Raw genomic sequence first — 17,894 nt, 5'->3', positions numbered from 1 at the left:
AGTTGTAACTTGGGAGAAAAGAGTCCTCTCAAGTGAACGCACAATTAGTGCCCCGATTTGAGTTGAAAACTCCTTATCACAACTTGGAGGTTCATTTTTTCAGGAGATTCTGAATTTTGGAGACAAGAATTTCGGGGAAAACTTTTGGAAGCAAATTTCAGAAGGAGAATTCTAGGAAAGATTTTCAGAAGAAAGTTATTGAAGAGGAGTGAGTTCTCTTACAATTCTTGGGGATTGTGTATTAGCATCAGGTTCAGGTAGGGTCTAGTATTTTGACCTCTAAATGATTTAAGAAATTTAATATGTTCTGTCTACTTCGTGATTGTAAGAACTTGGCTTCTTGAATGTGTGAATTCTTCGTTCTGGATCTTTTGCTATTCATTTGTAAATCCAGATTGGAAAATTATTTAGAAAACCTCGTTCGTAGGTAAAAAAGGGAATTTGGATTAAATTGAGATTTGGGTTGAAATAAAATGGGATTGAGAAATTTAAATTTGGAAAAATGTTTGATTTTGGAAATAAAAATTCTAAATTGAAAATTCGAATGGTTGGAATTATTTTCTCTATCGGATTATAATTGTTAATGTTAAAAAAAATAAAAATAAAAATAAAAAATAAAATAATAATAATAATATTATTATTATTATTATTTTAAAAATTTTATGTGAGGAGGTAATTGTATTAAAAAAACGTATTTAATAAATTCTAAATAAATGAAAATAAAATGTTTTAATGAAAACATTTAAAATAAATAAATAAATATATAAATAAGTTTTCTTTAAAAATAAATAAAAATATATATAAAAATGAATTTGGGAGGGGGGGTTTTACCCCACCCCGTCCCCACTTACCGTCGACAGCCTTAATGCTGCGCTGACCGCAGTACAGACTGCGGCAGCAGCTGGCCTGCGGCCGACAGTGTTTTAATAAGCCACGCGGGCTATAAACGCAGTAACATTTCAAAATTTCATTTTTTTTGTAAAGTGGATAATTTTTAATATTATAAATTGTAATTAATTTTTAATAATTTTTAATTAAATTAAATTTATGATATTAGTTATTAATAATTTTCATTATTAAATTTCATTAATATTTTATAATTTGATACATTAATAATAAATGTAATATATTTAAATAAAATATTAATTAAGTTAATTAAATATGATTCAAATAATAATTAATTAATAATATAAGTTATTATTATTGAGGGATTAATTATTGATTTTATTTAAATCGTAATTTTTTTAATTTAAAATCATTAATGGTTATTTTATAACTTAATAAAATAAAAGATTATTCTCGAAATTATTTTGTTAGAAAATTGACTTCCAATTTGAAGGTAATTGTATATATATGGGTCGAATTAATTATCGGGTTAAATTATAAAGGTAACACTGAGAACCTTATACACTTAAAACGATCATTGAAATGCAAACTGAAACCTTATATTCAACTTAACCATGTGATTTAAAACAAGCCAAAACATGTATTTGCATCTTGTTTCTTAGGATGTATATGTTTGGGGTTTCAGGTTGACCTAGCTTTGATTAGTGTAGGATGTTACCAGAGGCTCGGGGGTTATGCAATTGTGACATTATGATGATTTGTTCTTGATCTTTCTAAATCCAACCATGGTAATGTGATGCTATGCTCTATGACATGTTTGTATTTGCTTTCCAGTTCCTTGTGTGAAGCTGAGGTGTATGTATTGAGATACCTAACTTAACCATTTTTGAGTCATTAATCAGTTATATTTGATAACCATTTTTGAGTCTCGATCAGTTATACTTGGATTACCTTCTAGTCTCTTTGAGAGGACTGAAGTGTTTGTTTTGATTTTGATGATGTCATGTTGTGACAGGTTTTGACTTGACCATTTTCGAGTCTTCGATCAATATTGCGATTTACTATTAGGATACTTTCTGGTTGCTCATTGGAGAACCATTGGATATTGTGATTTATCATTGATGCCTTTAGTTGTTGATAGAGAACTGCTGTGATCATATGATTATTATTTGATGCTTATCAGTTGCTCATGAAGAACTGATGTAATTATTGTGGCTTATCTTTTATGATGTTTTTTAGTCGCTTGTATAGGACTGAGGTGATTTTATTATGATTCTTTGATTTGTGATTTCATGAGCCTAGGGTAGGTTATCTATGTGTAGAGTCAGGAAGTGGCTTGCAATGGGGGTCGAGGCCCTAAGTGGCTGCCTGGAGAAACCCATTATAAGTTGTTTTAATAAGTGAAAACATTTACACTAAATGAGAGAAAATGAACCTAACAAGATAATTGTATGTTCTCTCCCATGCCTTGAGTGCTAGTACAGGCTAGGATGGGGTAGAGAGAACGCTTGGTTTTGACTTTGCATTCCGTGGTATGCCTCGTCAATATGAGAGGATACTAGTGGCCGCAGGGATCACTAGGGACCCGAGATTCCTAAGGGATTGCTCGGGTAACTTCTACGTGACTTTTGCGATGACACTTTTCCGCTTACATAGTAGATTTCCTACTTGTGTCTTTGTGGTGCCTCTGGGTCTAGATGTCGATCTATGTGTTGGAACCTTTGAGTTAGTGTACTTTTAGGATTTCCTAGACTTAGAGAGTATTTGTGTTTTGTGATTTGATAGCCTGTTTGGGACTTGAGACTATCTCCTCAGCGCGGTGGGAGTGGACCATTTAGGTTCCATGCGGTCGGGTGGTAGTGCTTTTTCACTCTTACTATTGAGATCCGTACGTAGTCACTGTAGCTGGAGCTTCTTGGTATACTTGTTTATCATGATTAGATGATGTTGTATACTTATGCTTTATTCTAGTATGTTAGATTTCCTTATGCATATGTTGTAGCATGTTTAGGTGTGACATCCCTATTATGATAGTATCGATGATCTCTTTGGTGGTTTGGGATGTTACGTGTGGGGGATGGCTAGGGCCCACGATGGTCTAATGATGCTATTGACGGTTGGGAGGAACCACGCATTTAGTTAGTTTTGTTTTATGATGTTATACCTTTATGATTGATAGATGTATCATGTATGTTATTAGTTTTATTTATTTTATTGTACTTGTATCATGGATCCAAGGAGGATGTTGTATTTTATAATTCTACTTATGTATATTCTTTTAAGCCTTTCATACCCTGTGACATGTACAGTGGATGATTGCGTATTCTGAATTAATTTGCCAAGAGGCATTCAAAACAAATGTATATTATGGACATTGGACTTTCTTATTATTCTTTCATGTGGATGTGGTAGTTGTTAGACTTAGAATTAATTAAATTTAAATGTGACTCAACGTCTTGGGATCCTTAAGGAATGTAACCTGTTATGTATGTCTGTTGATGATTACATGTTATTGCTTCCGCTACTATGTGTTTGATGTGTATGTTATACTTTCTTACTTAAAAAAAATAAAATAAAAATGTTTAGCAAACTTAGTAAAACTTTAGGTTAATTCTTTTGGATCCCTTGGTGGGGCGTTACACCTTCATAATCTAGTATTTGGGTCCAGGGGCCTCGCGAAGAGGCCAAGCAGATATGCTCAGGGAGGCCCTTTGAGACATCCAACTCCACAAGAATCCGTGCACATGTCGAATGGAGAATATCAAAAGTAGCCGAGTCCACAAACAAAATATTTCCAATAGCATTCCCCACAGATTTGAAAATAGAGTAAAGCCAGAGATGACTAGGGAGATTCAGAAGCCTAACCCAAATAGGAACCTTGTTGAAGGACTCCATGAGCGGGTCAAAATCCATATGCCACAGTTTGGCCATGAGAGGGAAACAACCTTGCCATGAGAAAGAATTAGACAGAATAGCCTTCTTGTCCTCAGCAGATGCAAACTTGACAATGAAGAAACCTCTAGCAACTGGGAAGATCTGAACACCATTGTCTAAGATTGGTTCTCAATGCTTGGAGATCCATGCATGAAGAACAAAAAGAGAGGGCCAGAAACCTCAGAATCAAAAAATAGCAGCTAGGGTAGAGAACTCCTCTCCCGTAGTAAATATTTCATTATCAATAGCTTGGTCTAAAACAACCCTTGCTGAGCTAGATACACTCACCGGAGAGGCCTCTTGGGAATGAGAAGGCCTGAAAGAGAGGCCCGCGGGAGGAGAAACATCATGCAATCTGGCCTCAAAAGAGGCCACATTAGCATATGAAGAAACCCAACCCCGCAGACCAGTAGAAGAGGCCAGAACAGGGGTACCCGCAAAGGCACTGGGCGGGGCAAAAACAACATTAACCAATAGGGGGGGTGGAAGAAGATGAACGCCATTAGGAGAAGGCATGAGGGAAGCCCTACCCCTCCCCCAACGACACCATCCACTGCAGTAGACCTAGACAACAGAGGAAAATTATCTTCGACGAACATTGATGTAGATACGGGAGCCTGGGATGGATCCACAGATCCACGCGCAGGGGATTTTGAATTTCCACAGGTGCGGGAAGCCATAACATCAGCTATTTGTTTGTACTTCTGTCAAGCTCGAGAAATGTTGTGGTGGTATTCCACTCATATTAGAAATGGTCGAGTCTAATTTACTAATGGATGGTAGTAACGTGTCATATTGGCTCAACTTTTTGAATGAGACATTGCAGAATGAAGAAGGAGAATTGAGTGAGAGGGTATTCAATTGTGTTTATGTCAGTTTGTAGGAGACTTCTTATAAAAAAATCCTTTCTTGACATTGCTCACTTCTTTCAGAATTGGAAAACACAAGAGGTTGGCTACGTTATTGGAGAGCTACAACTAAAAGCTTTGCAAGATGCTCCACTTGTTAAGAACTTTGAGGAAGGTAAATTGACCATGCATGATATTGTTGGAGCACGAGAAAGACACTTATGCCTTCTAAGATAAATAGGTATTTTTGTTTTATGAGTCATCTTTAATGCAATTGTTTGGATTCTTCTTGTAACAACAAATATTTATGCAGAGGCTTCAACATGTCAAAGGTATATGTCTTTCAGATAATGAAGAGAAAATTCAAATTGTAGAAGGGGATCTAGACCTCATGAGTGAGTCTTTAAGAGTTTTGTGCTTGGGGAAAAGTTTGATAGTGGAAGGACAATGTAAGGCAAGTTTTGATGAATTAAGGATTCTCCAACTCTTCAACAAGGATGAATCATTTTTGCCAATCAATGGCAACAAGTATAAACATTTGGTGTTTTTCCATGGTAACTTATCAGACGAAGATAATGATTTTGAGGCAAGTGGGCATCCATCTCTTGTTATTCAAATTTTCATTTGTGAAGAATCTCAAGCTTTTTGTTTCCATGCAAAATTATTTATACACAAAGAACATGTTGTGAAATTCAATAAAGCTTAAGTTTATTGTTGTCTTTAAATTATTGTTTGTTAATGGTCTAATCTGAAATGACAACCATATTTGCAGTTGCCATCGTCTGTGCATTTGATGAAGCTAAATAACTCATTTAAACTCATGAGAATCTTGACCAACCTATCTTTATTAGAGAAGTTAAAGCTTTTAGATTGTTTGACCTTCAACTAACTTCCCACTCAATTTGGCCAACTTTAATTTTTATGCTATCTCACAATAAACGGGTGCAAAAATCTCATGAAGTTGTCTGAAAGCTTTGGCAATATAGCTATGTTGGAGGAGCTGAAAATCTATTCGTGTGACATGGAAAATATTCCACACAACTTTGGCTGCTTAACTACCTATGTTGCCTTAAGTTGAGAGGATGTTCAAAGTTGGCTTGTTTGCCAGAGAGCTTTGGGAACTTGTCTAATTTAGAAAACCTAGATTTAGGTTTGTGAATAGGGATAAGAAAGCGATTGACTTATCTTTCCTCAGACTCTAGTAATCACTCAGAAAACTCCATCAAATGTTGGGGGAGGGGATATCCATCAGAGATTGACTATTCAAATTCATTGACCCCTGTAGGCGAAATATTATTTGACAGAACTGTCACACATTTTGGGGACACAAACTCCAACTTGTTTGCAAAGAAAGTTCAAGAGCATACGGGATGTTTTACTCTTAAGGAGGAAGGCCCGTTTGAGGAGGAAAATATGGATTATCATACTACAATCAATACAACTTGAAAAGGATTTAGCTAATTGACCAAGAAAAATGTTCTCAGTACCAAAAATATTCTAACAAACTCAACAAAACATAATTCGGCCATAGCTATATACTCCTCCAATTGGAAGTTTCTCTAAAAGGATTGTCACTAGCTCCACATAAAAAAGACTAGATCTGGAAAAAAGAAGAAGCTTTGGTGAGCCCCAAATTCAATTCTAAAAATCTTGGAGGGCAGGCTTCTGTAAAGGAAAATCTAAATGAGTTGCAAAACATATATAGTTCATCAGTTAGAAAGAAGGATTCAAAAACACCCAATGTAAGAACTGGTAGCAGCTTTGCAAGCTAGATTTCACTAAGGATAAGTTAGAAACCAAGCAACATATTATGCAATGTGAAATCATTTATTCCATTAGTTCAATAGAAATAGGTAGCAACATCAATTATGATAGGTAAATTCTTGTAGATTATGAGAAAATAGTTTGTGGTTTATGATATGTATTCATTGTTTTTAATGTATTGAACAAAACATATTTTCTTTCTTTTTTTACTTCTCTCAATGTAACAGTGGTTCATTTGAATCACTTACATGCGCTTATTTGAAATCATTTTCTCATGTAGCTTTGAACTTCATGTGATATTGTTCTACTACAACAATGACTTATGACTATTTTTAGTTTTGTTTACACTGTCACTTCATTTTGTAACTATGAAAACTACCACATTAGTGTGACTACTTTTGAAAAATGTTTTGCAAAGATTGAGGTGGAAAAAGTAATGAATATATTACAATAGAATATAGGATTATATCCACAATCATCTTGGTATCCTTCAATTAGACCAAAAAAATGAGCACATATAAAGTTGAATAATGCCTTACTTGAAGAAACTATTACTTCACACTTGCATGAAAGTACACCAACTTGCAGAAAACAACATGAAGATAGATGACTTGAGGATAAAATATAAAAGAATTAAAAACCAATTGATCTACAAAAAGCCATTATTTTTTAAATGCACATCTACTTTCAAACAAAACTACCAAAACTCAGGCGATAATGCACATAGGACAAGGCTAGATCTTGAATAAATTTAGATAAGATTGGGACAAAAGGGTCACATATCTATTTCTTTGCTACATAAAAATTTCTCTAGGAAGGGCTCACATAAAGCACAGGGACCAATCTAACCATTTTACCATCTCTTCTAGGTCATTTTTTCCTTACTAGCAATAATTTAGATATATAAAAGGTTAGCCAATAAAATAGGTTGGTCTAGAGATGTAATGAGTTATTTTTTATTAAATATGTTTACTCACATAGAACCAACCATCTACTTCATATTCTATTTCAACTTCCTCTTTAGCTATTAAGTTCAGCTGCAAGAGCAACATCAATCAACAAAGAGTTAAAACAACCTTGATCACATGCATCCATTTCAAATTAGAAACCCATAACACTTAAATATTTAAAGACAAATAAAGATACTTATGCGAGAATTTAACTGGTGATCTTGGGATGATGAGATTGTTGAAATCTTAATTAGTCTTTTTTGTCGAGAAAGATTTATCCTCCTGGTCAATGGAAAAAATACACCTATTTCAACCTAGAATATGAAGAAAACAATGTTCTTAAATGATATGTGTGACAAAATACTCACATTCATGTGGATATGTGTGACAAAAAAAGGTTCCAGACCTACAAAAGTGACATTGTTTTGTCATCTTCTGGTGCATGTCATTTTTTAGTCGAATCCAAAATAAGATTTTTCCACTTTGGATCAAGAATGCAAGTGCACCCGTGTTCTATATGCATGAACAATAGGTAGAGCTGAAAAAATGCAGCACAGTTGCTATGGCCAAGAGAATGTCCTCAACAAGCCAACACATAGAAAGTCTTGATTTGTTTGCATGCTGAGGACATTACCTTTGCCTATAAGAGTCAAAGTTACAATGTTCACGATGGTCTATAACTTAAAATACCTAATTAAAGACCTCTAACAAAAATGCAAACTTGTTGCATTTTTCGACTCCACCTGATGTCGTATGCATATGAATTGAGATTGCATATTGAACTATGATCTCCTTCTGCATTTCCTAAAACCAAGAGATTCACACCATTAGTTTTCATGTAATCATAGGTTAATGTTGAGCTTCACTTGGTTTCGAGAATAGTTTAATACTCTACTAATTAGGGTCAACCATGTGAAGGTGGAAGCTCATTTGGCCCCACCGCCTCTAATATCTAAATTCCCCATTAACATCTAAAATCTTTAAGAAAGGATCAATCTTTAAAGCACTTGGAAGTTGGGCTACTCTCAAGGGAAGTCCATCTTCATCGCTCATGAGAAATTCATCATAATTCTTTAGTGTTACATCTAACACGGGTACATCCAAGAATTTTTTCATCGCCTCTTACATAAAATGAATCCAATATTACAAAATTCCCCCTAAGAAATAATATTTCAAGTGAAATAAACACATGATAAATGAGAAAGAAAAAGAGGAATCTACTTACCAATAGGCGTTACCATCACATTTGTGGCCATGCTATATTTTGAGTGAGCTTTATTGTTTTATTATTTGGATTCTGGAATATGTATCAACTAGATCAATTTTTCTGTTGTGCTAAGATGTAATAAGCACCTTAAAAAAGACCACTATGTATTATGCACACACACACACACACACACACACACACACACACACACACACACACACACACACACACGTATTTATAAACACATATATATGTATACATATATACATACATACATACATACATACATATACAAAGATCACAAGAGCACGACAAATCTTAGATCTCCACTAATCTCCACCAACATTCAGAGCTCTCCACCCTCTTTCGCATGCAACTCTCCACAATCGATCAAAATAAATGGGGAATAATTAATGTCATGTTTTCTTTTTTGTTTATTTATAATCCACAATCCACATGATCTCTTTGTATATATACATACATACATACATAGACACACAAACATGCACACACACCCACATATATATGTATATACATACATACATTTATATCTCCATCTACATAAATATACACATTCATATATACATACATATAAACATACATACTATTGAGATTAGATTGTTTAGAGAAAGATTGTTGAGAAAAGAGATTAATAATGAGGGAGGTTGTTGAGATCAAATTGATGGAACCTGTCATGGAACAATCATTATTTTGTCAATGATGTCAAACCTGAAACTTGCTGGTGAGACAATTGCTTTTTGGTTTGAATGCTATCATTTGTTTGATTAATGAAGATGATTTGAAAAGAAAAGATAACAAGAGCACCTAGAGAAAGGTTGAGTTATATGGTATATGAAAGGAGCACTAAGACCAAGTAAGACATGGAAGATATGATGTTTTATTGATCTACCTAAGGCTAAAGTGAATGGTTACTTAAGCTAAGAAAGAATAAGTGTTTTCAAAATAAATGTCTGTTAAGCCTTGCAGAGTAAATAGTGTAAACCAAATTTAGTGCAAGTTGAGTAGAGAATTTCTAGTTGGTGCCAAGCATCAGTAAAATTTAGTAATTGTCAAGTATCGGGAAAAATAATAGTAGTGACTGAGCAAGAAAGACTTAGTAGATGCTAAGCAACCCAGTTTTGGTTGCGCATTAGAAGATTGTTATTGTCGAGCATCACAAGATTGTTATTGCCGAGTGAACAGTGTGGATGCTGAGTGACAATAAAATGTGTTAAATTGAATATTTGACGAATTTGAGCCTACAAAGTTGATTTCTTGAATTATGTGAAGCGTGTGGAAGATAAGATTGATGAGCTAGAGGCACATAATTCAAGGTAAACCATTTTGAGGTGAATTAAAAGAAGATTGGAGAGGAAGTTTCTAGAAGGGAATAAAGTGGGAAAAGTGGGTAGATTCATTAAATCTTACCTAACCCTAGAATGGAAGATTGTGGTTAAGTGACAAAAGACCTAAATTCTCTATTTATAAAGATAGCGAGCCAGAAGCAAAGGTTGTCATGTGGAAGAACCTAAGGAAGACAAGAAGTCTAAGGTGTTACTTCATAAGGTGGCTGAAGGGATGAATCTGCAACTGAAATGTTGAGCATAAAGGCTTAAGGAGTTGAATTCTTGAAGGGTGAACAAGTTGTCAGAGACGAAGAGGATGGATGCCAAGCAGAATGGAGGACTGAAACAAGGACCTATAATCTGCAACTGAGTTGTATTTTGTTATCAGAATAAGTCCTGTTGTTACTTTCTAACCATTGTATCAGTCTAGATAAATCCTTTGGATTAAGGTTGACCTAACAATCATTTGTAAATCCTTTAATCGGGTGACATTCTAATGGAATGGTCTAAAGTCCTCTAACAAGGCTCACTCCTAATAGGGTGATTGAAATCCTTTAACTAGGTCACATTTAACTATGTATCATAACCTTTAACAGTGTTGGTCTTTCACAGGGCATCACTTCATAAGAGTGAAATTTGGTAGCATGTTATTGGTGTCTTTTCCCAAATTGGGTTTCCATGTAAAATCCTTATGTCAAAATGCATGAATGAGTTTGTGGTGCTTATGTTTACATTACTGCAAAGTTATTTTGACTTAGGACAAAAATATGCAAATGTTTAAGGTATTTGATGATCTAATGGATGCATGCATGATATGGGTATATGGATATGAATCTATTAAGTACTAAAAAACTTTATTTGTACATTTAGACCTTAGATAACTGATTCACCCCTCTCAATTATTTTAAAGAATTCCAACAATGGGTATTAGAGCCAAGTGCTTGTGAGTGGACAGTTTGAAGGTACTACGAGCAAAAGATCAAGATATACAGAAAGGAAGTACCTAAGCTTAATAGAGATGACTTTCCTACATGGAAAAGTTTGATGAAGTTACACTTAGGAGGACTTGGAGATTATGCTTGGTCAACCACCACTACTGAACATGTTGATCCTGTTGGATCCCCTACCGTTGATGATCTGAAAAAGAAGAAAGAACAAAATCAGGCAATGTTAGAGCTTGCCTCTACCCTAAGCTACTCAGAGTTTGATGACATCAAAGGATGTGATTCTGTAAAGAAGATGTGGGATGCTATGCAAACAATTTATGGAGTAGATATAAATATTTTGAGAGCCAAAGCTTAAAGTTTAAGAGGTAAGTTTGATGAAATGAGAATGCAAGAAGGTGAGATCATAGTTTAGTATTGTACAAGAGTCAAGGAAATTGTTAATACAATTAGAGGATAAAATGGAACCATGGATGGTGAGACTATAATAAGAAAAGTATTGAGAACACTGCTACCTATTTATGCTATTAGAGTCTTTGCAATTCGAGAACTAAGGTGTGCCCCTGGTAGCAATCTAACTCTTGAAGGTTTAGATGGTAGACTCATTGCTTTTGAACTTTCTAATTTTGATAACTTCAAATCTAAGAGCATTGATTCTTCTTTCAAAGCCAAACTAAAACTAAAAGAACCTAAAGATAAGAAGAAGAAAAAGGTTAAGCATGTTTCTAGTGATAGTGATATAGATGAAGATGATGTAGAAGAGCTTGAAGCATTGCTGGCTAGGAGATTCCACAGAGGCAAAGGAAAATACAAAGTTAAGCTACCTATCATGTGTTTCAATTGTAATGAGGTTGGTTATATTGCTGCAAGGTGTCCAGAGAAGAATAACAATAGAAGTGGAGACAAATATAGAGGTAAAAGAGATGAGAACAACATATATTATAAAGACAAAGGAAATAAATCTTGCTACATTGCTGAAGAGGAATCAAATGATGGATTTGATGACTATGATGATGAAGTTGTGTATGTTGCTATGAAGGATGATTCTAATGAAGATGAGGTAATTGCATTAGTGTCTTGTGTGAACAAAAGTGACAGATGGATCATTGCCAATGGATGTTCAAACTACATGACTAAAGAAAAAAGTAAGTTCATTACCCTTGAATATTACAATGGAAATACTGTTAGATTTGGTAATGATGCACCCTATCTGATTAAAGGAAAAACATCAATAAGATTGATAGAAAAAGATCATGTGTGACACTGCTTACTATGTAGAAGGACTTAACTATAACTTCTTAAGTGTGTCACAATTGTATAGTTCAGGTTGTAAAGTTGAATTTGATAACAAGAAAGAAAAGATCTATGACAATAATGGAAAACTGATTGGAAATGGAGATCATACTAGAGGTAATATGTTTTATCTTGCCATGAATGATGCTACTTGTTTTCTTGTAGAATTTGATGATGTGTAGCTATGGCACAAGAGGTCATGTCATGTTAATTTTGATAACTTATTTAGTATTAGTAATATGAAAAGAGTCATAGGATTGTCAAAACTGAAGAAACCTGATAATGTGAATTGCAAACAATGTTAGTTAGGCCAAATGAAAAAATCTAGTTTCAAAAGCAAGACTCATACCTCAATTTTTTTTTGGAATTAGTTCATACTGATTTGTGTGGACCGATTGATGTGCAAAGCTACAAAGGTGACAAGTACATTATCCTATTTATTGATGATTATTCTAGGATGATGACAGTTATGTTTTTTGAAACAAAAATCTGATACCTTTCAATTGTTTAAGTGGTACTTGGCAAGAGCTAAAAAGGAGATTGGCAAAAGATTGAAATGTTCGAGATCTGACAAAGGTAGAGAATTTACATCAAATGAGTTTGAGATATTCTGTAATGATAGAGGAATCAAGAGATAAACTTATGCACCTAAGACCCCTCCACAAAATGGGATTGCTGAAAGGAGGAACATATCACTAATGGACTGTGCGAGTACATTGATGATGGAGAAGAATGTTGCTTTTAAATATTGGAGAGAAGTTATTAGTACAATTGTCTATACCTTGAACCAAGTACAAGTAAAAAATGTACAAATTCCACACCTTTTGAACTATGGTAGGGATACTCACCCAATGTAAAATATTTTAAGGTATTTGGAAGCAAGTGTTACATTCTTAAGGATAACATAAATGATAAATTCGATGCAAAAAGTGAAGAAGGTAAATTCCTTGGTTATTCCACAAGAAGTAAGGCTTGTAAGTGTTTAAATACTAACACTAACAAAAGTTGTGGAAAGTGAAAATGTAAAGTTTGATGAATATACAAGGGTACATAAAGTTGAACCTAAGAAGGAACTTGAAGAGTGCATATCCTTTGTGTACTTTTATGAAGATATGCCTACTGATGAAGGTGTTGTGAACCAAGTTGTAAATCAACAAGTACCAGTGACTACTGAGTCACATACAATGAATGTTGGTTTGTCTCAAGAGCCAAGTTACAATTAGAAGCCAAGGTAAATTTTGATACAATGATTAGTTTTCATGAAAGGAATGTCAAGTTACCTAGTAGAGAAGTGCACAGTGATTCTGAGATTGAACTAAATGAAAGATCCAATGCTGAGGAAAGGAGAATAGAGCCAAGACTATCAAACTATGTAAAAAGACATCACCATGTTGAACAAATCATTGGAGATAAAGAAGATAGATCAATGACAAGGAATAGGTTGAGAAATGACTCATGTTTGTTAAGCATGCATGAACCTAAGTTAGTGAAGAGTGTATTGGAGAATGAAGTATGGAATCAAGTCATGAAAGAAGAGATTGATCAGATTAAGAAGAACAAAACTTAGACATTGGTACCTAGACCAGAGAACAAGAATGTTATTAGAACCAAGTAGGTATTCAGGAATAAATTAGATGAGAAAGGTGAAGTCACAAGGAATAAGGAAAGATTAGTTTGCAAAGAGTATGCACAAGAAGAGGGAATTGACTATGGAGAAACATTTGCCCCTATTGCAAGATTGGAAGGAGTGAGAACTTTTCTTTCTTACTCTGCATACAAAGGTTTTAAAGTTTATTAAATAGATGTGAAGTCAACATTTCTGAAAGGTATACTAGAAGAGCATGTTTACATTGAACAACAAGAATGATTTGTTGATCCAAACAACAAGAACATGGTATGTAGATTACACAAAGCTTTATATGGTTTAAAGAAAGCTCCAAGAGCATGGTATGACAGGCTTCACAAATTTCTTGCGAAGATTGGTTTTGAGAAGACTAATGATGACAACAAATTATACTTGAAGATTGAAGGAGGTAAAGAAATTTTACTAGCTGAAATATTTGTTGATGATATCATATTTGGTGGACCAAATGCATTATGTAAAACATTTACAAATGAAATGAAGAAATAATTTGAGATGTCTATTTTTGGAGAGATAAAGTTCTTTGTTGGTTTGGAAGTATATCAGATGAAATATGGTATCTACATCACTCAGTCTAAGTATGTAAAGGAAATATTGAATTATTTTGGTATAGAAGATTCAAAATTAGCTAGCACTCCTATGGTGACAGGACACAAACTATCCAAAACTGATGGATTTGTTCAAGTAAATCAAATATTGTACAGGTCTATGATTGACAAGTTACAATATGTAGTGCATAACAGACTTGATATCACACTAGCTGTTGGGATTGTTGCAAGGTTTTCTAAAATCCAAAGGAGAATCATTTGATGGTTGTTAAATGAATTATGAGATATCTGAAAGGAACAAAATATTATGGTCTATACTACAAGAAGAATGATAAAATTGAATTGAGAGCCTATACAGATGTTGATTGGGCTGGAAATATTGATGACATAAAAAGTATAAGTGGTGGAGCATTTTTCTTGGGAAAGAGATTAGTCTCATAGACTAGAAAGAAACAAAATTATATATCTCAATCTATTGTTGAAGTTAAATATGTGGCTACTGTAGTGAATTGTACCAATACAGTATGGATTAAACAACTACTCAAAGGAATGAAGGAATAAATTACTGAGCCTATGGTAATCTACAATACAAGTTCTATAAACATTTCTAAGAACTATGTGATGCACACAAAGAAAAAACACATTGCAATCAAGTATCATTACTTGAGAGAATTGGTTCAAGACAAAGATGTGAGAATGAAATATGTGAATAGAAAAGAACATATAGCTTATATATTCACAATGGCTTTACCAAAGAATGCACATGAATATCTTAGAGGTGAGCTAGGGGTGATACCCCTATCCAAAGCTACTTGAGAAGCATGACTAGTGCCCTACATCAACTGAGTTGAATGTTGTATCTCACAACTTGATGCAATGGATCTTACTTTAGGAGTTTCCTAAAGTAATGAAAGAGTTGAATTACAAGATTTACAGTGGCATGCGAGGTGACAAAGGGAGAACCTCAATTGATTATATCTGTATGTATAGACAACAAGTCTTTGAAATTCTTGTCAAAGAGGGAGATATAGGAAAGAGGGAGTAATTCCTAGTGAGGGAGATATAAGTCATTGATGGAGATTTCCAAATCTTACATTAACCTATATAGAAAGAGGCACATAGAAAGTGACACATATACTGGCAGAGGGAGAAGTTCAAAAATATTAATTTTCTTTTTGGTATTGTTGCTGGTATTGGTTTGCCATCAATGCCAAAGAGCGAGATGGTTGTGATTAGATTATTCAAAGAAAGATTGTTGAGAAAAGAGATTAATAACGAGTGAGACTGTTGAGATTAGATTGATGGAACCTATCATGGAACAATCATTATTTTTTCAATGATGTCAAACCTGCTACTTGTTAGTGTTCGACAATTTCTTTTTGGTCTGAATGCTATCATTTGTTTGATTGATGAAGAGGATTTGAAAAGAAAAGAAAATAAGAGCACCTAAAGAAAGGTTGAGTTATATGGTATATGAAAGGAGCACTAAGACCAAGTAAGACATGGATGATATGATGTATTGTTGATCTACCTAAGGCTAAAGTGAATGCTTACTTAAGCTAAGTAAAGAAGAAGTGTTTTCATAAAAAAATGTCTACTAAGCCTTGTCGAGTAAATAGTGTAAGCCGACCAAATTTAGTGCAAGTCGAGCATAAAAGTTCTACTTGGTGCCGAGCATCAGTAAAATTTAGTAAGTGTTGAGCATCAAGAAAAATAACAATAGTGATCGAGCAAGAAAGACTTAGTAGATGCTGAGCAACCCAGTGTTGGTCGAGCATAAGAAGATTGTTATTGTTGAGTAGATAGTGTGGATGCCGAGTGATAGTAAAATGTGTTAAATCAAAAATTTGATGAATTTGAGTTGACAAAGTTGATTTATTGAATTATGTGAAGTGTATGAAAGATAAGCTTGATGAGATGGAGGCACAAAATTCAAGGTAAATTACTTTGAGGCAAATTGAAAGAAGATTGGAGATGAAGTTTCTAGAAGGGAATAAAATGGAAAAGTGGGTGGATTCAATGAATCTTACCTAACCTTAGAATGGAAAATTGTGGTTAAGCAAAAAAAGACCTAAATTCTCTATTTATAGAGATAACAGGGCAGAAGCAAAGGTTATCATGTGTGAGAACCTAAGGAAGACAAGAAATCAAAGGTGTTGCTTCATAAGGTAGCTGAAAGGATGAATCTGCAACTAGCATACCAAGAAAGAAGGCTTAAGGAGTTGAATGCTTGAAGGGTGAATGAGCTGTCAGAGATGAAGAGGATGAATGCCAAGCATAATGGAGAACTGAAACAAAGATCTGCAATTTGCAAGTGAGTTGTATTTTGTTATCAAAACAAGTGCTACATTTACTTTCTAACCATTGTATCAGTCTGGATAAATCCTTTGGATTAAGATTGACCTAACAATCATTTGTAAATACTTTAATTGAGTGACATTCTAATGGAATGGTATAAAGTCATCTAACAAGACTCACTCCTAATAGGGTGATTGAAATCCTTTAACCATGTCGCATTTAATAGTGTGTATTGTAACCTTTAATAGGGTTGGCCTTTCCTAGGGGATCACTTAACAAGAGTGAAATTTGGTAGCATGTTACTGGTGGTTTTTCCAAAATTGGTTTTCCATGTAAAAACCTTGTGTCAAAATGTGTGAATGAGTTTGTGGTGTTTATGTTTACATTACTGCAAAGTTATTTCAACCTAGGACAAAAACATGAAAATGTTTAAGGTATTTGATGATCTAATGAATGCATCCTTGATATGGGTATATGGATATAAATTTGTTACATGCTGAAATGTTTTATTTGTACATTTGGCCCTTGGATAATTGATTCACCCCCTCTCAGTTATTCTAAAGAATTTCAACACATACATACATACATAGACACACACACATATGTGTGTGTATGTACATACACATACATACATATGTGTGTGTGTGTGTTGTGTGTGTGTGTGTGTGTGTGTATAAATACATACATACATACATACATATATACATTCATTCATACATACATACATATACACATAGATACGTACATACATTTATATCTTTATTTTGATTTTGTTCAAGGGAAACTCGTCAATGCTAATAGAAAACAACAATGTACTTTCTAAGAGTTTACAATTGTTCAACAAAATTCATGTTTTACAAGAAAATGCATCTAAAGAACTATTAATTCAGAAGCAAGAACATGTTGTTGAAACAATATAGAGAGTGCTTGACATGAGAGGTCTACAAGTGAGGGTGTTGACCAATCTTGAAAATTTGAATGCTGAAATGAAAGCTATCAAGGATCAAACACCTATGCCAGAGTTACAAAACAATGTGAAGTTGATTTTAGATATGGTAGAGGCAGATATTCATAAGTTTGATAAAAAATTAAGGCATGAGAGAGAGTCTATGTCAATATACCAGAAGGAGAAGGAGCAACTTTAGAAAGAGACAACATGACAGAAACAAAAACTGGACGAAATAGAGGATATTATGGGAGCAGTGGATAGAATCTAGTAAAGTGTTGTGGTAGGTACTATGACATTGAAATCACTTGCAAGTGTCTTTGAGAAT

Source organism: Cupressus sempervirens, chromosome 11 (assembly GCF_028749045.1).
Source record: "Cupressus sempervirens isolate cs-2001-9-10 chromosome 11, ASM2874904v1, whole genome shotgun sequence".
In the NCBI taxonomy this organism is placed as follows: Eukaryota; Viridiplantae; Streptophyta; class Pinopsida; order Cupressales; family Cupressaceae; genus Cupressus; species Cupressus sempervirens.
This window is presented reverse-complemented; position numbering follows the sequence as displayed.